Source organism: Protopterus annectens, chromosome 7.part0 (genome assembly GCF_019279795.1).
Source record: "Protopterus annectens isolate FY-2018-M chromosome 7.part0, PAN1.0, whole genome shotgun sequence".
Taxonomy (NCBI): domain Eukaryota; kingdom Metazoa; phylum Chordata; order Ceratodontiformes; family Protopteridae; genus Protopterus; species Protopterus annectens.
This window is the reverse complement of record NC_056739.1, coordinates 879,757,174-879,782,666: the sequence shown is the minus strand read 5'-3', so window position 1 is coordinate 879,782,666 and position 25,493 is coordinate 879,757,174. Positions and strand designations below refer to the sequence as shown.

Below are 25,493 nucleotides of genomic sequence, written 5' to 3'. Positions count from 1 at the left end.
TTAAGTATTAATAATATACATTACAAATATAAGCATTCATTTCAGCTTAGTATGTTGTATCTTAGTCAAAATAGGCTTTAATGAAACACTTGCATTCAGGCCTGGGGACACATCTGCTGCTAACCTTACAATCCAATCATACTCCCTAAGGTCTAATAAATTACATAAATCCCCACCCCTGATGGACACACTAACAATATCGATGACCCTAAACTTAAACATGGGCATGCCAGTTGAGACCCATACTGTTACAATGCATTGTTCTTTCTTAAAGAATAATCCAGAAGCTGTTCAAATAATTACAAACATGCCAACTATAACATACGTGTTTATGAAACAAACAAAAGCAAAGAATACACAAGTCTCAGTTGGGACACTCAAAATCACGTCATTGAAACCGTGTTGCACTATGAAATGTGTCATTGAGGCAACTCAGACTTAGTTCAATAAATTTAGTATGTTTTCAAACTGCACAACCGAGTTAAGAGACAAATTATTACTATGAATACACTGGGTTATCTGGATAGGGAAATGAGATGCCCACCTATGAAAGAAAAATATGTTTACATAGCTCAAGGCCTCAGACAGTGGCAGACATGATGACTGGTATCCCACCACTCATCAAATCAATCTCACCTTAGATGTAAGCATGGTTCTGCTTGAGGCTAGGCATTTTTCCAGGATGCTCCACTGCAGAAGAAGTGTACATCACTTAATAAAAGTAGTTAAATATAATGAGAACGTGAGTGAATAGAAGGCTAAAGGTGTCACTGAATGATTAGTGATGGAAGACGTTATTGTGTAGTGGAAGCATCCTATTTTGACGGGTACAAGTTTGAGTGTCAGAGTCAAGTCACCGGGATATTCAGTGTTTGTCAGGATGGAAAATTTGAAAAAAGTGTTCAGAATGAATGTGAATGAGGCACTCGGCAGCTTGGAGGCAATATGGATCAAGCTGCGGAATATGATGGGACTGTTTTTAGTTGTATACGAGTACAACAAAAGCAAAGGATTGGAAGCTATAATTCAGAGGAAAGGGATGATGATGAAGCATTGGGATATTCAAGAAATAAGGAGAGAATAGGACTTTGGATGCAGACCCTTCAGGAGAATATAAACAGCCATACAGAATATAAGTAGCAGAAAGTATTCAAACAAGTAACCCAACACAGGAATGCAGAAAGGAGATTCTGCCAATATGGATGACTGCCATTAGGGATACAGAGAATAATCAAGAGGGGGCTGAAATTTACTGAAAAAAACTGGCAAAGAAACCAATGTTTATAAAGCAAATACTACAGAGGGAAGGGTAATAGAATGGGAAGAGGCCAAGAAGGGATTTGGACTGCAGGCTAGAGACTGCAATCCCTATCAGGGACTGATATCAAAGTATATGCAAATATAAAAAGGATAGGGGAATCCTAAGTGAAAAACCTGTTCCGGTAGAGTTTTTAGTTGAATCTAGAACCTGTGGCTAAATAAGAGATAATTAGTAAGGCATATAAAATACTGCATGATAACTATAGGAATCAATCAGAGGGCGTTAGAAAAGATTGGAAAAACATATTTGATAAGCAATTCACAAGGAAACAATGGAAAAACATATGTATGGCTCCCAAATATGCAACAAAGTCTAGAAAATTTAGGATTTTTGCTTGGAAGTGTTTGCACAAGTGTTTTTATACCCCAAACAGACACCAAAGATTTTTTTCCTTAGGTAGATGGCAAATGTTGGAGGTGTGATAAGGAAGAACGAGGTAATTGGGAACATGTTCTGGGAGTGTACTGAGTTGGCAGGCATTGAAAATTCCATACAGAGTATTCTGTCAGATATTGGGTGAGCAAATGTATGTAACTAAGAAAATCTATTAATCTTGAGCTGGGACAGAGCATTGGAATTGCCTAGATATAGTAAGGCCTTGTTAAGTCTAATTCTGGTAGTGCCAAAAAAGAAGTTATTAGAAAACAGAAATCAAAGTCTAAACCAACTGCACTTAATGTACCAAATATTGTAAAAGAGATAAAAGAACTGAAACTGGGATCTTTAGAAAATGGTAAGGAACAAATTACAGAAAAAAATGGGAATTGTGGGAACAATACATGCAGAATAATGTTTTGGAGAAGTCGTGAGGTTTAAGAGAAGACAGGGATTTAGCAATTTATGTAATGATGGATTCATGATAACTATTTAACGGCAGGTATGTGATGTATAATATTTGTAACCATGAACGTTAACATAGTTTGCTTTCTTTTATATAAATGTATGTTTGTTTACATCTTAAGTGATAATTCAATAAAGGTGTTCAAAAAATGCAAAGGACTCAAGTAATCCACGTAAATTCTTTCATAATAACTGAAATGATCATATGCCCAAATTCCATTATTTAAGACTTATTAAAAGACTACGCCATATATACATGGAAAATTTTCAAAAGCCATGCCTTGAATAAGAATATTTAAGTAAAGTACTGAAATTACTACATAAAATATATGGGTTTACTACAAGTGCTCATGTGCTTGTCAGTTTGCTGTAAACTTACTTACTGGCACTTGCTCGAAAAAGCAAGTGCTCTAACTCCAACTCTAACTGCAAGTGCACAATATCCCATTTCTACATAGCCCCCCAACACCCAGTCCTATAACCTACATATCCCTACCAGAAACTAAACCTGAAACTCTCACCCAGTTCCCAAACCATCTCCTCAGTCCCTTACCATAAACATTCACTCCCTCTCGCTAACCCTAAACTCCCTTCCCTCTTCCTAAACCTAAAACTCCAGTCCCTTCCCTAAACCTAAATACTACAATCACTCCCTAATTCTAAAACTCCCTTCCCTTTCCCTAAATCTAAATTCTACAGTCACTCCCTAATTCTAAAACTCCCTTCCCTTTCCCTAAATCTAAAAGTCCAATCCCCTTTTCTAAACTTAAATGCCCTGATCACACCCTAATCCTAAAACTCCCTATCCACTTCCTAACCCTAAAACTTCATTCCACTCCCTAATCCGAAAACCCCTCCCACTTCCTCATATTCAGGTTCAAGCATGAGCAACAGCCTAGGCACGCTAGAAGGCAATCAAGGCCCTGGCTTCAAGACAGTGGTTGTGGAGCACTTGGGACTCGACCGCCGATAGTGAACCCAAAATATATGAAGTATTTTAAACATATGTGGATTGGTCAAACTGATGAGTCTAAAATTGTTTAGGTACAATAAGACCCCAATCTTGTGAACTTGTATTGTTATGGCTTATTAAATAGGTTGGATACTTCCACATGCTTATATTTTGTTTAAGCTGACAGATATCTGGCTGTGATTTCAGCTCTCTATATGGCAGCAATCATATCTATAGTTAGGATTCAGCTCAGATGACTCATCCAGTAAAACAAAAAAAAAAAACAATAATATTTAAAAAAGAATATCAAAAGCCACAAGCACAGGGAAAACACAAGAAGAGAAAAACTGCATTTCTGCAGAACAAGCCTATCATTCATACCCTTATCATCCCCCTACTTAAATATAACAACTTTGTGGTGAAAAACACCAAGTTACAAAAAGCACGAAAAAGGAGCAGGATACAGGAATAAATAAAATTTATTAAGTTCTTTCGTCAAATATTAGGACTGACTTCTTCAGAATACCAGACAGTCAGCAAGACCAACATTTTATACATACAGCAATTAAGCCATTGATTGAATACAATAGAATAATTGAATAATTAAGCATACAAATGTTTAAAGACATAGACTCCCTTGTTTTCTGAATTGTTTCTTCACCAGTAAATTAAAATAATATATGCCATTACTTAGTACCACTGTAAAAAATGTATATATGTGGTAAATGTGTCTCCTAACACTAAATTACAAAAAATACCAGCTTGCAGATATAATACAAAACTATCAACTGTTTTTAGAGAAAATATGAACATCACAGGTATAAATCTGTGCAACAAGCAATATATACAATAAAATATGTCCAATAAAAACCCAAAATGTCTTGGAACAAACAATAATTAATATCAGTGCTATAAAAAAACTTACATAGAAATGAAAAACAAGGTCATAGTGTACACCTCATTAAAATAAAAAAGTCTGCTTTAAGTTTTAAATAACTGGTGATGGATACCATATCGTTCAAACCTGGGCTAGTAGTGGCATTAACTCTGAGTTGCCACATGAGTTCTCTAAATTCAGGGAACCAGTCACTGGGTCCCGCTCTCTCATCCATTACTTCCCTTCTATTGTACATATTGCTTGTTGCACAGATTTATACATATGATGTTCATATTTTCTCTACAAACAGTTGATAGTTTTGTATTATACCTACAAGCTGGCACTTTTTGTAATTTAGTGTTAGGGGACACATTTACCACATATATACATATTTTACAGTGTTACTAAGTAATGGCATATATTATTTTAGTTTACTGGTGAAGAAACAATTCAGAAAACAAAGGAGTCTGTCTTTAAACATTTGTATGCTTAATTATTCAACCGTATTCAATCAGTGGCTTAATTGTTGTATGTATAAAAGGATGGTCTTTCTGACTGTTGGGTATTTTGAAGAAGTCAATCCTAATATTTGACGAAAGCGCTTAATAAATTTTATTTATTCCTGTATCCTGCTCCATTTCCGTGCTTTTTGTTACTTTGTGGTGAAACAGCTACAAAGTAAAAGGAAATACCTTTCATTTACAAGATCTTTCACCTTACTGCAAAGGTTTTTGCACTACAACATGTTTTTCTAATTCAAAGATTGTTGTCCTCTTACCTTTTTTCCCCTGGTGGTGGTCACAGCGGGTACAGCAGTCTTGCTGCCAAAGCCACATGCAGGCCAGGGGAGAAGCGAATGCTAAGTAGTTTTCTCTGTACAGTGATTCACAGAATAGCTCTGCTAACTTCCTTTTTTCTAAGAAGAAAAGTGGATGCCATCTGTTGTGTGTGTGCACATGTATCCTTGTCTGTCTGGGAGGTTGCATTATTGGTGGGTATGGGATGCTGATGATGTGTGTGTGTGTTGGGGGTGGGTCTACCTTCATTTATCGAAATTACACATACCTGAATTCTAAATCAGCAAGACCACTTATACGAAAGACAATAATTACGAAGCTTTGGATCACCGACCATTATTCACAGGGTAAATAACCACTTGGGCACTATGGTGATCTTTGCCTTTTTCTCCACTGTAGTGTGATCTCGGAGTTGGTATATTTAGTTGGGGGGTGGGAAGTGCACCCCCCCCCACTTGGGTGGGTTTGAATTTGTTCCTGTTAGTAATTTTGACCTGGTGGCCAAGTGGTTATTTACCTGTGAACAATGGTTGGTGATCCAAGGCTTCATTATTTTCATCTTTCGTAAAAGTTGTCTTGCTGATTTGTAATTCGGGTATGTGTAATTTCTACAAATGAAATTAGACCTCTGTGTGTGTGTGTGTGTGTGTGTGTGTGTGTGTGTGTGTGTGTGTGTGTGTGTGTGTCTGTGTGTGGGAGGGGTTGCCAATGACACTACAATAAATACACTGGTGGGGAGAATACAGTCATATCTGACATCACAGCATACGACTTGAGGATATGGTAATAAGTCATTCATGAGGTGTTTCACTGTGGCAGATTTATTACATCTCTGAATCAGAGATTCTCTCCATCATGCTAAGTGTTCAATCCACATTGACCAATTACTGCAGCCGAGAAAATCTTTTTGAATCCCCAAGCACACTATTTCTATTTAAAACTTATACCCAGCATAAAGCTGGTTTCAGAATGAAGGTAATTTTATTTGGTACTCAGGTCTGATAATATGCAAATTATGTGTAAAATATGTTTATATCAGTTTTAATGATTTTTTCTTTCAAGTATAGCTTGGCCAAGCAACTCAATGTGCATCTAATGTTTGTACCAAAAAAGCAATATAAGTGAGACAAGGAGGCTTCCATATCCACTGCCAATGACCTTCAGAAAGGAATGGGGTGCTGATGAGTAAATCATTGTGTTACCTAAGGATGACCTACTTATCTGAGGAGACTAATTAGTAATTTAATGAGCTTTATTACTGACTTAACCTATTAATACAGGGATGTTAACTAAAATGACAAGGAATAAACATGTACAGTACTGATATATAAATAACCAGCCTAAATCTGTTTCACTGCTGCTATTAAAAGTTAATAGTGCAAATAATGTTCTCAGTTCAAAAATTAAATGACTTGCTACTATTCAAGTTAGAACAACTGAAGATGAAAAATCATCCTGAAGTCAGAAGAACTGCCTTTTACACCCAAATAATCTTAGACAATCCTTGGTTGGCCACCTTGTAATGGTCACCCAATTGAACAGAAACTATAATAAAATGTATAAAAGTGACCATATACAATCTCACCTAAACTGTAACCACAATAAAACATATAAAAGATAATCAAAAGTTAACCATCCCTACCTTACTCATTTGTATCAGTGCATGTGTCACACTTTGGGGTATGATAGATGCAGTTAATAACCCGTATAGATTCCTGTCTCAGAGACTTTCCATACTCTGGAACAGACTACCTATCTATGTCAAACAGAGCTCCTCATTAGCACTCTTCAAGAAAAATCTTAATGATTGGATGGGAAATGGGAAATTCACCCCGGGGATCACTTCTGTGGTTCTGCTTGACAGGGACACAGGAAAATAATTTTCTTGGGTGGCGAAAGCCAGGGTACCTTTTTTTGGCTAGGCTTGTATAGGTCCTAGAGCCAATAGCCTAGTACCTACTTATGAACCTATAAGAAAATTGATATGCCCCACATTTGTTCCACCGCTCAATAAATCTGCAAAATGTGTTAGATTTTTCAGCTCAGCAACAAAAAAGTTGTGCAAGAGTACACTACAGATGAATGATAATGTAATAAAAATATTATTTTTCGCTAACCAAAGCATTAAAACTTTTTACTCCCCTCCAGATGATAATATGACACCCATATCAACCAGATAATAGGATTATGATCTAGGTGTAACAGAGAAAGACCTTATCTGAACCTCTCAATGAAATGGATCCCGTCTAGTAATGCTAACCACACCCACTTCCATGCCAGCCAATGGAAAGGGGCAGTGGTAACGACTACTGATGAGCAGCTTTCCAGACCACTGAAAGGATGGACAAAAGCTGTTAACCCAAGACCTAGTAACAATGAAAACACGACCCCTGCAAATTACAACAGACATTCCTGAAGGAGGGACCAAAGATGCAGACATCACAGATGAAACCTTTTGCTTTCAGAAAAAAAGAACATTCCATATGCCCTACATCCACACAGAAGGAACTGCAAACAAACTGTCCACCTATTAAGAGTCAAACACAAACATACATTGTGCTAAATTTATTGCTGAGAAAGCTGTGTAGCCTTAATGCAATACTGGCAAATTTTATCCTTGCTTGATACATTTAAATATTAAGAAATTCACAAGAATTAATATTTAAATCCTAGTCTTGCTAGTTGAAAGATTGTATTCTCAAAAAAAAAAATGTGGACGACTTTATGACGTGAATAAAGGGAAAAGACAAAAAACAAAAGAATACGAGTTACTGATGTTCTAATAAAGCAGTAAAGAAATTTAAAACTGTCTGAAGTAACCACAACTGCAAGAATTTTATACCATTTAGTTATTTTAATTAACACCTTCCATGAACTGAAACACTGTTATTAGTCAATTTTGCATTATCAGTGCTGGGTTCATGAGTAATGATATTTCTGACAAGAGCTTGCCAGAAATGACACTGTGAAATGAAAACACTTCTAAGCAAGATTTTCCATGAATAATAAAATATATGGACATTCTTCCAAACTTATGTTCACAACCTTGAGAAGAGTCTGTGTTGTTAGAGCTGGCATGAAAATATGTGAAAACTGTGGAAAGAGAGAGGGAGATATTCCGAGACAACTAACACTGTATCTTGGTAATAATCATTGCAAGCTACTGTGTTTAATTCTGCCCTGTCGACAACTAATGGGACTAGCAATGCATCTAAAATAAATGCTAATGTACAATATTTATTTCAGATGCAGCTGCAGGCCCAATAAGTGCAGCCTGGATTTAATTAAAACACTGGCTTGTGATGTTTAAAGTTAAATAATAGCTGTCCTTGAATACCTTCTTATCTCCTGCTTCTGTACAAACAGTGTAGCAGACAAACTCTGCAATGCAATCTACCTAATGGAGTTCAGTTTAACAGTCTCCGGTTTTCTGAAAAAAAATGGTACACTACAAGGTCCAGGACTGGAATTATGCTTTCTTGAGGCAAGACATGTAGCTCCTCCTAGTGTTCACTTTATGTAAAACCATTTACATGCAGCTATTCTGTCTGAGGAACGCTGTATACATTTTTATTACAACATGCATCAGAACTACTTTATGCTGAATGAAAAAATGTATCTGTTAGTAAAACCGAAGTAAATGTTCCATTCAGCAAATTCCTTGTAAATACTCTTTTGTTTCACCTGTAAAATGAGGCATGCTTTAAATGTCTGAAGTAACTAAACTTGAAACAAACTAAATGTGTGACCCCAGCTCTGTTAAAAATACTACATCTAATGAAATCCCAATCCCTCCGCACCACATGTTCCAGAGACCTCAACCTCATTATCACAATCAACAGAACATGCTGGAGGGACAGGTTCATAACCCAGAGACTCCCCATGTTATGGAACAGACTTCCCATACATGTCAAGCAGAGCGCCTCGCTGACCCTCTTCAACAGAAATCTTGACGAGTGGCTGGGAAAGTTCACCCCGGGGGTCACTCCAGTGGCTCTACTTGATAGACGCCCTGGGAACTAATGTCGGGCGGCATGATACCAGGGCACTTCTATGGGCTAGGTTTGTAAAGGCTCCAGGGCCATTAGCCTAGTACATACCTATGAGCCTATATTATGAACGTAGCAAACACATGAAAGTTATAATTGCATTTCTCAAGAAAAGCTGATGTAAATTGTCCTGCAAGTATCTCTGATAAACATGCATCAGAACTTCAAGTCAGAAATTGGTTTATTTAGCCAAAGAGAAAAAGCAGTATTGTACAGTAATCTTGTGATAAAAGAAAAGGCGATATCAAGATAATATCTTTGACAAATATCATACATGAAAACAAGTCTTGCTTGCATAAAATTATAACTTGTATGTATTCTGCCTTTCAACTTTGAGAATAAAAATGGTCAGTATTTGAGTGTGTTACTGCCCTCTCACATTTCCGCTAGACACTATTAGTTAGGGATTAAAATGCAATTGTATACTCGCTTTGCAAATTAAATGCACTATATTAGACTAAAGGCACTGAATTTGAACTACTGTTATATGACAACAGTAAAATAGGATGACTGTAGTGTAAGGTTTCTTAGTGCGAGTAATAACACAACTAAGTGTAACATTACTTAGCGTGAGTAATAACACAACTACTGTAAGTGTAGCATTACTTAGGAAGAGTAGTAACACAACTAACTTCAGAGCCAGTACTGATGAAGTTGTGTGTTTGGCACTAAAACAATTTCATTCCTGATCTGAACTTCAACATGGATGTCCCCTTTTCCACCATTTCAGGACTAATGTAGAAGAATACTGCTGACTGGGATATGAGTTTGTGAACTCATTGTTTGAAAATATTGTAGTGCTGATTTCTACTCATCATGCGCACAATACTTACAAGTAACTTGTGTTCCTGCCTTGGTTCAACTTCATACTTCATCTGTTTGTAAATACATTTTATTTTCTTGCATTTTTATGGAACTTTCTCTCTGAGAATCCACGGAAAACAGGACTTCCAAATGGACATTCTTGGTTAAAAGGTGTGATAAACAACAAAAAATAAATAAATAAATACACAAACAAGCAAGCACATAAATGAGAGATCAGAAGGATGGCATTACGTCATAGGTAAGTATAAATGACAGATGTTAGAAAGTTGTGAGGAGGACTTGGCATGAGGTAGTTAAAGGGAGAGCAAGATAGAGTTGTGGGAGCAGGACAGTGCAGGTAAAGGATGTGGCTGTTGACAGCTAAGAAATTTAGACAGGAATTAGAAAAAAGACCAACACTGGACAGGTAGAGGTAAACAAGCAGAAACCAGAACATGGTGAGCCAGATAGGGAAGAGATGGACTGTGACAGGAAGGAAATGAAAAAAGTGCAGGACAAAAAGAAAAGTGGAGATGAAAGTGTGTCCCTTGTAGGAATACAGCATAAGAGGGACGAACTGGGGAGGGAGAGGACAGAGGTGCAAGAAGAAAGGACTTAAGAGAATGAGAGGGGAGGGCCAGGAAGAACAACAGTCGAGACAATTTGTAGAAAGACAGGAGTGATGAGAAAGATGGTTGGTGCAGTATAGGCAGGGACAATATACAGTAATAGACAGAAAGTGTGACAGACGACAGAAGACTCTTTCAGCTAGAGGCAAGGCATCAGGTTATAATGAAACTTTTCTCAGGGTCCAGACTTGGCAAGTCATGGAAAGATGAAAGAATTTGCTTAACTGGGCGTTCGAGATTGTAAGTTTTCGACCTTTAGCTGTCAACATTTCGGCATTCGACAGGCTAAGCAGTCAATGATATAATATAGACTATATATATATATATATATATATATATATATATATATATATATATATGTATGTATGTATATAGATATAGACACACAGACACACACATACATACATATATGTGCGTGTTTTTTATATATAGAAAATGGAATAATCTGAGAAATGGCAATCTTTGATTTAGTCTATGCAAGTCCACATCTTTGGTCATTCAGTCCCCACATTCTGGTATTCGGCGTTGCAACTTTTGGCATCTCAGTTATTTTATTCGAGATATATCTGAAGGAAACAGAACACAATAAACATTTCTGTGAATAGCAGAAATATAAGTATGGAAAAAATGTTAAAGAAGGACTTGAAAGACTGTCCAAGTGGATAGATAGCAGTTGAGATCTGATGCAGATGAATCCAAATTTCTGTACTTCAACCACAACAAAGGAAACGTGAAGTATCAGTTGGTTGCACTGGATCAAGCAAGACAAGGAATTAAAGGTGTCTACTACATCTAGACAGGACTTCTAGAAAGTGACCGAAAGGGCCATGCAAGCAGTAAACAGAATGTTGGGGGAATATCTTTATGGCGCTATCACAGTGTGCTGGCCAGCAGCACCAAAACATTAATCAGTGTTTTTGTTCAAAATGGTCTCAGGGGCTATCAGGACTCCCGGCATGGGTGGGGTATAATAAAAGTTACTCTTATATATCGTTTATGGCACAAAACTGCTTTAATCTATTTATTTATTTTACATTTGTTTATTGGGAAAGTCTGACTGGACATGTCCTTTTTCAGTGGAGGCCCGGAGAGAAAAGCTCCACTTAACAGAACTACATTAAATACAATGAAAAAAAACACAAATTACATGCTTAAAAGGCAGATACAGAAAACACAATATACATACAGTTTAAAATATTTAAAGAAGCTCCACCTTTGCACTCATTTTAATGTAACACTGTATATACACAGACAGAGAACTCATCAGAATACATGTGATTGGGAGTACAATTTAAAAAGTATTCCCATGTCATTTAATACAGAAAAAAACAAGAAAGGCAGATGGAAAAGCAAAGATTTCAAAGGCAGTCTATTGAAAACGTGCATGGTCTGTATAAGCAACATTATGAGAAAAAATAAAGGATCTAAATTAATATTGAGAAAACTAAAACAAAAACATATGAAGCAAATCAGTAAACTGATATATAATAATCAAAGCAAAAAAAAAAAAAAAAGAATATTTCAGACTAAAGACTGTTGCAAGACTGAAATAGTCTTTTGAATCTGTAAAGAAAAAATGAAAGAATTTCTTCACCGATTTGGTAGGGAATGCCTGACACAACTTGCTAAAGGAAGATGGGATTAAAACAGTGAAAGCATGAGACATTAGTCCCCAAAACAAAGAAGAAAACAAAATGTACAGCCTGCATAGCATGGTAGTTCCAGATAAGTTCTTGGATGGCACACTGTGAAAAGAAGAAGGTGGGCGAAGGATTACAAATATCAAAGGCCAATAAAGGTCTTAGCTGTGTTTCAGTAAGTAGGAAAATAATCCGCTTATGAGTCAAAAGTTTCATTTTCTGATAACAGCCTACATAAACCTCATTTCCCTATCTTTATGATTTGTCATTCTGGTGCTTATTACCTTACAGAATAGTTATTTCATGCACAATGCTAAGATGTTTTCTGAATTTTATATTATCTCTAAAGAATGCATTCTTTTCAAATGTGTACTTTTAGCCACAGGGCAGTGCATGACATGATAGTCTGACACAGCATTCATTAAATGCTCTGTCACAAATAATCTACATTATCAATTACATTTCACGTAGGAGCATCATGAAGACTAAATATAAATCCATTGTGTTTGATTCATATTCAAGGGACTAACGGATAATAAAAGAAACTGTATCTCAAGACTATAGATTTTATAATGTTTCTGTGTCTTATTACTAAAAGAAAAAAAAAATTACATTTGAGGATGATAAATCAAAGACAACAGTTTCAAGATGAACATTTTAACTATTAGTTTTAGTTTGAATAATGTTATTAAATACAGGTTTTGTACTTAATATCCAAAAACAGATGGAAATCTTTGCTCCCAGTATTAAGCACATAACTACCCTTTGGATGTATTACCTCTAAATGTACAGTTTATTTAAGTTTCTATATTGCTCAACTATTTAAAGTGAAAAACAAAACTGAAAGTAAATGATTACAGGCTATGGTTGCACAAATTCACATAGCTTTCTCCTGCAAAACAGATCTTATGAAATCTTAGCAAAATTACTGCCATTTACGACGTGCTTTCAGAGCAATTTTACCAAACAGACTGCAGACTTAAAAAGGTTTGATGAAGCTTCAGGGAAATTTTAGAATATTACAGCAGCACCATATAGCTTATTATGAGATGAAATAAACATATTTAATATAATTTTCTTCCAGCTGAAGCAAAATGTAGGACTACTAATAAGACTAATAATGTTTCCAGTCTTACATACACTGCTGCTATAACTATATAAATGACCAAATTACTGCTTCTGCAAAGAGGAAAAAATACCCAAACCAGCATGCTACAGGAAAAGACTATATGTACAGTCCCTGAACAAGTCCATTTTACTTAGAGTAGGGCTGAACTAAGTGGTCCACAAGGGTTATACTTTATACCCCCTAGTAGAATCTGAATGATGTAGCTCTTGGTTGCCCCCTCTCTGGTGGAATGCTGAGCTCAGAGGAACATTAAACACAACAAACTAACTCCATACAAATGCAGTACCAACCTGCTGAGTTTCACTAGGTGTAACACAGCACTCTAGATGTGGTGCCAATCAACTCTGTAATGGCCAACATGCCATAATGGGGACAATTTCACTCCCTCATATTCTAGTGATGTTGAAATGTAATATAAAACATAGCAAAGAGCATAGGGTGCAGGCTGTTACATGAGTTAGCAGGGACTATGGGATGCAACCTCTTACAGGAGTTAGCAGGAGCCATGGGGTGCAACCTCGTACATGAGTTAGCAGGGAGCATGGGATGCAGCATCTTACAGGAGTTAGCAGGGAGCATGGGGTGCTGCCTCTTACAGGAGTCAGCAGGGGGCATGGGGTGCAAGATCATACAGGAGTTGACAGGGGGAATGGGGCGCAGGGTCTTACACAAGTTAGTAGGGGGTGTGAGGTGCAGCCTCTTATGCAAGTTAGCAGGGGGCATGGAAAGCAGCCTCTTACAGGAGTCAGCAGGGAGCATAGGGTGCAAGATCATACAGGAGTTAGCAGGGGGAATGGGGTGCAGGGTCTTACACATGTTTGTAGGGGGTATGAGATGCAGCCGCTTATGCAAATTAGCAGGGGGCATGGAATGCAGCTTCTTACAGGAGTCAGCAGGGAGCAAGGGGTGCAGGATCTTACAGGAGTTAGCAGGGAGTATGGGGTGCTAGATCTTACAGGAGTTAGCAGGGGGAATGGGGTGCAATCTCTTACAGGAGTCAGCATGGAAAATGGGGTGCAGGATCTTACAAGAGTTAGGGGAATGGGGTGCAGTCTCTTATGCAAGTTAGCATGGGGTGCAGCCTCTTGCAGGGGTTAGCAGGGGGCATGAGGTGCAGCCTCTTACAGGGGTTAACAGGGGGCATGGGGTGCAGGCTCTTACATGAGTTATATGAGTATTTCCCACCACCAAAAGATCTATTTTTAGAGTTGGTGAGAAGCCATTTGAAACAGATTTTCTTTTGTTTGAGGATTGTCTGGAATCCCTCTTAGACATGTCCCATTGTTCAGCTGATTTACATGGAACCAGACTGAAAAGGAGTGGTACACTTGAATCCTACAAGTATTTTACTCAGTCCCCATACTGTAGCTTCCACCAAGAAGTGTGGCTGGCCCCTATCTACACCACTATACATCACAAATCATTTTTCATGCGTTATCCATCAGAAGAGAGGCTTGGTGAACCTCTAGGCTCACAACGTCTATCTGACTGCCAATAATAAGCTGTTGCACAACCCAGTTATAGTGCCTTGTGACTCCCAATGTTCAAATACCAATTGTACAGCTCATAAACATTCCTCAGCTTTGTACTGTGCTTCACAGTCCTAATAAGTGCGAGTCCCTTTTGCCAGTTTGCTCTCTACAATGGTATGTGTATTAATCGTACTGTCACACTACCAATGTTATTGCATTGCACAAATTAGCATTAAGTGACTTACAAAAAAAAAAATGTAAGGACTCCATCCAAGGTGATCAAAATGTTTATTCACTGTCACTGTTACCAAAGATAGATAAGAAGGATTTATGACAAAGAAGGTAAACTCAAGGATAAAGTGGGAGTTCAATATTCCTCCTCTTTCTCTAATATGCACTACAAATGTTTTTCACTTTGTAAGTTCCAAGTCTGGAGCTAAAATACAGAATACATCAGATGGCTTGCCTACCTTAAAGTCATTCATTAAAATGTACAAATCGCCTTTCTTTGAAGCTGCCCATTGTAAGGGATGCAGTAATATCACATGTTATAACGACATGCTAATTGCATTTCTTTGGTCTCATGCAGGTAACTTTCAGGGCCGTAATGACAACATGTTGGCAACAGAGCAGTACTTAACAGCATTAGGAAAATCTGTGTTACGGTAGAGTATCCAAGCTGGTCTACCTCTGAAGAAAAAACGTCCATTAACAATAACTTGCATTCAGATGTGAGGAATGTAGGATTTACCCAACACTTATGTGGTTTGATAACAGCAAAGCCCAAATGATCAAACAAAGCCATCCTTGGGTAAATGCTGCATTACCCATGTCTGAACATTGCTATTACCCAGTGACATTGCTGATGAATTACTGCTAAACTGAACATGCCACCATCATGCATGTGAGGACACTTGCACAGTATATCAAGTGTGTTTGTTGTCATGTTTTTTTAAATGGAAGCCAGAAATCTGCACACATCCAGCTGATTATATTGGGATGTTCATGGCTGACATGCTCGGAGTAAATTTTGCAAATTTTTCTTTTATTTTTATTCATCACTGTAGTCCACAGCAACTCTGTGTATTAGGTTGTCTGCATTTTTTTTTTAATTTTTAAGTGTAGCTGTTTCATTTCAGTTTCTTTACTTGGTGACACGGAGACAATATAGCTTTTAGTTTAATAACTACAGCCAACAGGATTTCTAACTACTCATTTTGTTTTGCAGACAATAATTTTCCTATGAGGAATACTCAGTTTACATTAAGCTCATTGATTCGTTTGTCTAAGCAGCCTGCAGATTTTGTATAGTAATAAGCTTTTATTATACAACTAAAATGCTCTCATTAAAAATTAACCACACAATACAAAAATGCTTGAAGTTATGTAATTCATTTCAACCTTACATTTTTCACAGTGGCAATTATTTACATAAACTGCTACGTTTCCATGAGACACTTTCTCCTCTGCTTGTTACACTTCTGGAAGAGAAACTAAAAACAGCAGCAAAACACAAAAAAGACTTTATATGCATTTTGTTTCAAAAAAGTAGCACAGAATGAGAAATACATTTCACAAGGAAAAGTTCTGCTAAGTTTGTAAACACTGCATGTTGCATATGTCAGTCTACTTAGGTCACTCTTGGTTATAGGAAAGGACGTAAAAATGTCAGTTTGAACAATCTGCAGAGATTTCCCTGACACACTTACTATTTTCTGTAAGGTGACAACTGTAATCACGGCACTGTTTCAACACTTAAGAAACATTACAAGAACGAAACATGACAAAAGAAAAAGGAGAAATTGTGTCCTGGCCCAGTGACAGAAAGCACTAAAACAGAAATGATATTACGTGTATCTGACTAACAAAGGCCTTGGAAAACACACTGCATAGAAGATCATGTACAGTTTTCTTACTTTTCCTTTTCTTATTTCTTTATACTTATTTTTTTTTCATTTGTTTGAAATTGGTTAACTGGACCCATTGGTCCTTTTTTACACATATAACCTTGCTGCATAACATATCAAACAAAAGTGCAAAAAGTCATGCACAAAGCAGGTAGTTAAGGTTGCAAACCATAAAATGATAATATACAGCTTAGCAGAATATTTTACTTTCATTCCATTTGTTAACTGGGTAGGTGGTCAGGTCCAACAGGCCTTTTTCAGTCGTCACTCAAGCCAAAAATTCGATGACAATGTCTGCAGACAGTACATTAAATATATCACTTATACACTCATTCAAGCATAGTTATACACTTGGTTACATAAAGACAGTCAACTTTTTAAAAGATGTTAAAGTTTACAATGACAGATTACATTTAAGTATAGTTACACACACGGTTTCACAAGTACGTACACATTACTGCAAAGGACATTGAGACTGTCAAACACTGACATTCTGTTAAGTAATTAAAAGAAAGGCAGGAGCATTAGGTAACAGTTTATATAACCAATGATCTCTAGGAGGAGTTTGGTGAAAGTTTCCGTTTCTCTGTGAAATTTGAGCTAGGATTATCCTGCAAATCGAAATATTCACATTTGCACTTCTTTAGTAAATGATTTATTTTTTTAAACTGACCTTATTTATTTATATGCCTGTTTAGGTATGGAATATAAATTGTTGGCCTAGGATTATACCCAGGTATTGTTGCTGAGTGGTGTAGGGTAATTTATTATGTAATGGGTCAGAAATGATGCCAGAGATACTGGCTGCAATCTCTGAACGATCCTAATAAATGAAACAAACGATTTGTTGGTACTTGCTGTAAGCTTATTATTTATAAGCTAATTCCAAATGTGTGAAAACTGTTTGCAGTTGCCTGGTTAGCACAGTTGTAACAATCGTACATGCATTTTGCACTGATGAAAATTACAGTGGAACAGACAAAATAAGTACAGACAGGTGCAATATTTGGTGAGAATGAACAGCCATATAAACACTCCACAAGGATAAAGGATTATTCATATGACCAATTAGGCTGAGGATTAATCATTCATTTGTTCACACAGCTATGTGTGGTATACGAGAAGTGGTGGTTAACAAGCTTGGATTTAAACTGATGAAATAATATACAGAGGCCTGACATTCAGTGGAAGGCCATTCTATATTTTAGCCCCCCCAAAAGGTGTATGCACTGGTAAAACATTTTAAGGAGAAATTTGAGGGAAGTAACATGAATGGACTTTAATCTGAGAACAGAGGACTGCAGGTAAATGTTTTATTGTTCAGAAGGCAGTCAAGAAAGGCAAAGTGACTCAAATAAAGTCACTAGTAAATTAATGAGTAAGAGAGTATGCTCTCCTTTCAGAAACCAGTGACAGTTTTGTCAAGCAAGGGCCATACAGTGGTACTCATAGGTTCATAGGTTCATAGGTATGTACTAGGCTATCGGCCCTGGAGCCTATACAAGCCCAGCCAAAAAGGTACCCTGGCTTTTGCCACCCAAGAAAATTATTTTCCTGTGCCACTGTCGAGCAGAGCCACAAAAGTGATCCCCGGGGTGAGTTTCCTATTTCCCATCCAATCATCAAGATTTTTCTTGAAGAGTGCTAATGGGGAGCTTTGTTTGATATAGATAAGTAGTTTGGCCCAGAGTATGGGAAGTCTCTGGGACAGGAATCTATCCCTCCGGCATGTTCTGTTTATTGTGGTGACAGGTGCATGTAGCTCACAGGGATTGGGATTTCTTTAAGTGGAGCATGTCCAACAGCTCTGGGATTGACATAGCTTTGTATGTTAGGCAGAGATCACTTCTGAGTAGACAATATGCCACGGAGTAAAGCTGGAGTTTTTTGAGACGGTCTGCGTAGGGCATCTGTTTGAGGCCGGTAATCCTCTTTGTAAGGTATTTCTGCGGCCTTTCCAGTTGTTGTAGATGTCTTGTGAGGTACATACCAAAAGAAGCATTGTACTCTATAATGGGTTTAATGAGTGATGAGTAGATGGGAACAATGATCTCTTTTCTTCTAGATGAGAAACCTTTAGTGATGAAGTGTGCCATGTAGAAGGATTTCCTGACTACTGTGGCAATGTGATTATCAAAGGAGAGACTACTGTCCACCTGTGTCCCAAGGTCTGTTATCACACTTTCAGTGTTAAGTATACTACCGCCTATGTTGTAGTTCATGGGTACAGAGTTTTTACCAAAGGGGATGACAATGCACTTTTTGGCATTGAGCTTGAGGCCATGGCTTTGAGACCCTTTTGTAGGATGTCCACATTGTTAGGTGTTTCAATGATGGCTCCTAGTTTGCAGTCATCTGCGAACCTCGATAGCCAAAGACCTTCTGTTTTAGCCTGTACTTCAGAGAAGTAGATACCAAACAGGAGAGGACCCAGGACTGAACTCTGTGATACTCCACTTGTCACTGGTCTAAAGTCAGATTTATAGTGTGCTACTTTCACAGTGTGGGTTATGTCAGTGAGCCAGTTGGCAACCCATCTTCTGACATAGGGATTTATACCTAGTTTAGTGAGTTTATCTATAAATCCAGAGTGGGGGATGGTGTTGAAAGCCTTGGCAAGATCTAGATAGGCTGTTTGAACCACCTTACCCTCGTCTATGGCTTTGGTGACTGCTTCAAACCCGAACTGGGTGGGGTCCAGAGTTTGGAAATTACCAATGTCTTTGTTTACAGGTTCCATGGACTTGCAGACCAGGCTCGTCAGGCTAATGGGGCAGTATTTCCCGGGGTCTGTGGTGGCTCCCGCCTTGTGGAGTGGGACAACTGTCGCTGTGCGCCATTCAGCCGGCACAAAGCCTGAGGTGAGGCTATGATTGAACATGGTACTTAGGTGGGATGCCAGTTCATTCTGTAGTTTGTGTAGAACGCAGCTTGGGATGTTGTCTGATCCCATGGATGCTGTGTTCTTGGCTTTGGAGAGTGTGGTTTTTACCTGTGCAGCTGTGATTACAGGAACTTTGCATTCTTCCTGTATAAAGATGGGCTCTTTAGGGGGTGAGAGGGGGGTAAAGTTAGCACTGAACCTATCTGCCAGGATGTTGGCAATATCAGTTGGGTCTGTATATTTAGTGCCATTGTGCTGCAACTCAGAGCAGCTCTGAGTGTTGCCATTGAGATTCTTGACATAGCTATAGAATGCTTTGTGGTTGTCTTTAGAATCAGTGGTGATTTTGTTTTCGCAACTAGCTTTGGAGGATTTTATCAGGGATCGCAGCTTCTTACTAAGGCTGACCAGGGAGTTCCTCCACTCATGGGATTTTACTCTCTTTTGCAATAGTTTCTGCCTTCTGTTGTACAGTTTGTTTATGGCAGGGGACCACCAGATTGGCTTCCTTTTTTTGAAGGATAGTGTCTTGGTTCTGTTTGGTATAGCATGATCCATGCACTCGTGTAAGTGCTTATAAAGTGCAATTGTGCAGGAGTCAGTAGCCGTAACTGTATTGTCCATCTCCTTGGGTGTCATGAAGTTCACCACTTCTGTCTTAAGAAGCATGAAGCTGGCTTTGGAGAAATTTTTTACCATGGTTTCCTTAATGGGGGGTGGGGGCAGGATGTGGATATCTAGGGTAATTAGCTTATGGTCGGATCGGACCAATGAGGCATTGACTTCAGGTGTGGTCACTCAGGTTGGTAATGACTAGATCTAGGATACTGTCGTCCCTCAAGAAGTAGTTTTTGCGTCATAACTCTACAGATATTATTTATTTATTTATTTATTATTTCAGTTTGATTTACTATTAAACAGTACTTGTATTCTATTACAGTTAATGAAAGCCCCAGCAGTCACATATGACAGTTTATATATTACAGTTAATGAAAGACCCAGCAATCACAAATACAAGTTTGCATTACAAGTCTCAAATATGCTTGCCATTTGCAATTGCAGATTTTACTTAACGGGTAAATAGATGTGATATTTTGTGACAGACAGTAGTAAGCTTAGAAGTTACAGCCTTGGGATGTGCTGGAAAAGTAAGGTGTTGGTCAAGCCTTAATTCTAAGTATTTAAACTGTTACCTGCTGTACAGAATGATGTGACCCCCACTACACACACACACACACCCTGGTGACAGTACTGGCCATGTATCAGGAATGTTTAAAAAGGCATTTTTTTACTTCCTAAAATCATGATTTTTTTTTACATTTAGTGACAGCTCCATGGAGATGTGCAGTGAGTGATTTGCTCTGAGGTAAGCTGTCAGAATAGAGAGAATGTTACAAACTGATACACATAAAGGCCCTTTCGTCTGCTTAGAACAAGGCAAGTATGTCAGACAGCACAACTGAGAAGGCAAACAGAAAAAAGCTGAGAACCTAGGACACACACTAAGGAACACCTAGGCAGATTTGCTGTTAAAGGAGGAAACAATTTCCTATTCTGACATTTTAAAATTGCTCACTTAAATAGATGTCCATCTAATTAATTGAGGTTTCTGCAACAGTCTGGAGCGCTGCAAAGAGTTAAGCACCTTAATCAAATCAGTGCAGATAGTCCCTGTGAGTATATCCCTGTAATGTAAAATCTTTGCTGGTCTAGCAAGAGATATATAACTTCTGTGTTCCAGGATTAATCATAACTCCTTGTAATGGCTTGGCTCTATCCATATTCCAACACACACACATTCATGCCCTACAGATGAGTACAGACACATACCCACTAACACACACTCACATCTTCGCTGTACTAACTTCCATCACTTATATTCCACAGAAGTGAATGAGTGACTGCTGTGTTTTTACTGTGATCATGTTTTCCTCCTAAAGTAAAAATTTAGCGAGTTAGGATTTGCTGACATCTGCACTCCCCTGGATGGCCATATTACCATGTGTATCTAGGCGAGACTGCCCTCTGTGCTGAGGGGCCCACTAGGAGAAAACCTCAGCAGTAAAGTGGTTCTTTGAATCAGAAAAGCTTAGCATGCTGTGGAAAACTTTCAGGCTAAAGCTTCCCCATCACACTAAGCCTTATTGAATCACAGTCAATGTTTTATCCTGATATGTAGCTGAAGAACATGTGATTAGCTGGACATTGTTTTTAAACATTGAGCAAGGAGACAGTTTTATTAGTGTGAAGAAATCCACAGTGAAGTCAGGACAAAAGTGGTTACCAATAAATTGGAGTACTTAAGGAATACTTCCTTGTGTATGTGTGCTTGGGTCTATGTGTGTGCATGTTTTCCCACTAGCGGATCTGCACGTGCTAAAAAAGAAAGATCCATAAATGTTCCTAAGTGTTACTGGAGCCCAACCTGTACAAGTCTGACCCCTACAGGAACCCGAATTATGATTCTAAGGAAAGTATAAAACCCTTTAAGGATTCCAAAAAAAAACATGGCTGCAGATTCACTACAATTAATATCCAATTTATTATTAAGAGAAAGAACAAACTCGGTTTTGCAGTTCCTCTTGTAATGTCTTAGCAGAGGAAGCTATCCTTAGTTCTAATACATCATTTGCATAAAATGCAAGATTCACCTTGGGAATGTTAAATGACAAGTTGTTAATAAATAGGAAAATCAGAAAGACTTAAGACTTGGATCTCCACCTTAAAGATCCCATTTTGAGACACATTAGGTCCTGAATGAATCCTAAAAGGCCTATCAGTAAGTCGGATTAGAAACCACTACATTGCTACTGGACAAAGAGCACAAAAGATAACCTCCCCAGGCTGTGAGCCACAGTTTCAAAGGCTATTATAAGGTCAAGGAACAGGGCTCTAGCAATAAAGTCCTTCCAGATATTGCCATATATCTGACTATGAAAAGAGTACAAGGCTGCTATTATGATAAAACCAGTCCTAAACTTGTGCTGTTGTCAGGGGAGAATGCAAATTTGAGCCACATATTCAAACAGTTGTGCACAGCATATCCTACCAGGATTTTACTTGAAGGGCAAAAACTACTGGCCTAAAATCAGTAATTTCTGACAGACTGATTTTTTTTCCCTGAACTGGAATAATCTTTACATGTTTAAAATTGTGTAAAACAATACCAATTCTAAGAGAAAGGCTGAAAAATAAGTGACTTGAGAAGAACAGGACATCCTAACCTCATACAAGTTATGGCGTACATTTGATGCAGCACATTTAGAAGGATGAATTTTTTTCAGATCATCAAGTTCCGCCACATGACTAATCTGTGAAAAATAAAATGGGGGAACTAATTACTTCATGAAATCTATCAGCAGGAATTGGGCAACTTACACCTGGGAAACCTAGCAGAGTATTTCAAAGTGCTGCATAGTAAGATCCTTAAATAAAACAATGTAAGAAACTTCTCTGTGTGGAAGATTTTCAATCCATATAAATCTAGTTAATCACTGTATATTAATCAGATCTGATAATGGTAGTAGAGGTAGCAAACTTAAGCTCATCCTAAGTCAAAAAATAATAAAAAATATATAATTTTAAATATTATACAGAATTAGTAAGTATTCAAAAGAAATGCAAGCAGGGTAGGCAGTCTGTTTCCAGTCAAAAATCCTTTATTAAGTACACAGACAACCGACCCAAGTAAAAACAAAAATAACAGAGTAATAATTTCCTCACATGGTAATGCAAACAATAGCTACAGCTGACATGGTACTGACACCAGTACCGGGATTTGGTCTGGTGGGAGCAGTGATCAGCTGTGTTATGTTCTTTAGTGGCATGATACTGCTTAGCAGTCTCTTACGAGACCTTCCCCCAATCCATTTTATAACAACATTAACTTTCAATATTAACTTTTTATCATCAGAATGCATGGAGACCTTGTTTACGTATTCACTGATCAGAAATGGGAAGGAGGGCAGAAGAATATAGACTACAATGTCAACAAAAAGATGAATAGGAATCCATCAGAGATAAACTCAGAAGTCCCCGTATCCTTGTCTACCAATTCAATCAAACCAAAATCAAATCAAGATGGCCATTTTTTAAGTGATCTTGGTTGACTGATATATGTTTTGATTAGCAAATAGATCCTGTTGTGGACTTGTGCAGCTATAAGGATATAGTTCGAGAAAAGAATTAACCAAAGTTCAGTATTTTTGATCCGTTTTTACAAATACATCAGCGATTAACAACCTTATCCACTTCAGGATCATTGGACAGCAGAAGCTACGTCCAGCTGTCACCAAGCATGACTAAGAGAAATCACGCTTGGAGGCAATTTGAAGGTCGACTAGTTCTCTGCGTCATATCTTTGGGATGAGGGAGAAACCCCATGCAGAAAGAAGGGAAGATAGTCAAGAAATCACACCAGCCAAGAACCAAAATGGAGATCCAGATGCAGTGTGGCAGCAATGCAAACCACTGTGTCACCTCGATTTTACACAACTGCATTACAGATGTTACCTCTGGTTGTGTTTCTGCTGTTGGGCATTTATGCCAAAACAGTGTAGAATAAATAGACAATACAAAATAAATTACATTTGGATATTCTGAATTATCTACAGACAATACAATGGGACTTTATGCTACCACTAAACTGAAGCACAGAAAAGAAAAATTATTTTCCAGTATTTCTGATGACAAAATCTTAACACAAATGATGTATTACAAGAAAATTAAATATACAAGCCATGACTTCTCTAGATGTTCCTGATAATTATACACAATTTGTGATGTCATCAGGAGTTTCATGAAAAAAAAATGTGACTATATTAAAAGTTACAGCTATATGCCAGCCCACTGGCACAGGAACAGGATGTCTGGTCACCTCTACAGTGACTTGGTAAAGGAATGGACCCAGGAAGTTGGAAGGCTGGCAGAGAAGAAGACAATGTGAGTTTATACCAAACTCCTTAATGCAAACTATTCAAGGTAATAATATAAATACCCAAGTGGAGGCTTGAATAATGTCTATGACCTGTGATTACGGTGTGGGGTTGGTGGCAGGGACTAGTGGGTGTGGTGGACGTGTATAGAATCATCCATGTCTCTGTGACAGAACTCAAGAGGAATAGGTCATGCAGTCTTCCCACAAAATACTCTGTGATGTGAAGTGCAATATGTCACCATTAGTTAAAGACAAGGAAAGGAGAGGAAAACACTTGTGAAGACTCACCTTGTTATTCAATGTGTAGAAGGACAGAAGTGATAGGGACCATGGCACACCAGGAAATAACTGAATAAAAAAGTTCGGCACCAACCAAGAAGTATTAGATCCTGAACGCGACCAATAAGTGCTTCCACTCCACCAAATAGTACTAATATTTTATTCGGAACACATAAAGCACGGCACTGACATACAATAAATAAAAATAACAAATATAAAGATGTTTAGCGCTTTCACTCACTACGCGAGCTTCTTCAGAACATCTGAATCAGCTGTATCTGCTGTTTAAATACAAAATTTGGCGCCAAAAAAATCAACTGTTTGTGTCATCTTAAAGTAACAGTCTTTTTGTAGTATGTAAATCCATATAGTACTTAAAAACCTTTATAGTACTTAAAAATTCTCTTCGATAAGGCTTCTAATCTCATGCCTATATTACTATTAATATACAATTAAACATGCTTATATAAGCCATAAAAAGGGTTCTAAAAAACACATTAAAAAACGTAGGTTTGTGTGCATTACTAACAAATGTATATATGAGAACTCGTCTTGTAAATAAGGGCAGTGTATGTTAAAAATAAAAACATATGAATTAAAATTGTCACCATTAGTGTAAATCACCATTTATGTAAATTATCACTATTAGTATGAATTAACACCCGTGTTATTGAATATATTATAAATATAAAAAATGTTGTAAGAAAATAAATTAAAGTTATAAAAGTATTATAAAAATGTATATAGTATATAATGTGTAATAAAGTCTGTTGTATATATGTATATAAACTTGGCACGATAATTTTATCTATAATACCTAACTTATAGTGTTTTATATATTTTATATATTGCTTACTGTATGTGAATTAGTTACTATGATGAATATGAGATATTAATTCTGCATCTGAGTATTGTTAACCTAGATGCATTAGATGGTTCCATATTTTTTGGTTATTTATATTAACAGTGTTTATTAT

General features: G+C 37.5%; 1 protein-coding gene across 1 annotated transcript in view; it reads right to left on the bottom strand.

The window, feature by feature from the left end:
• LYSMD2 (LysM domain containing 2) overlaps positions 1–25,493 on the bottom strand; it is a 431,015-nt gene that overhangs the window by 2,718 nt on the left and 402,804 nt on the right. The gene's annotated exons all lie outside the window — the stretch shown is intronic.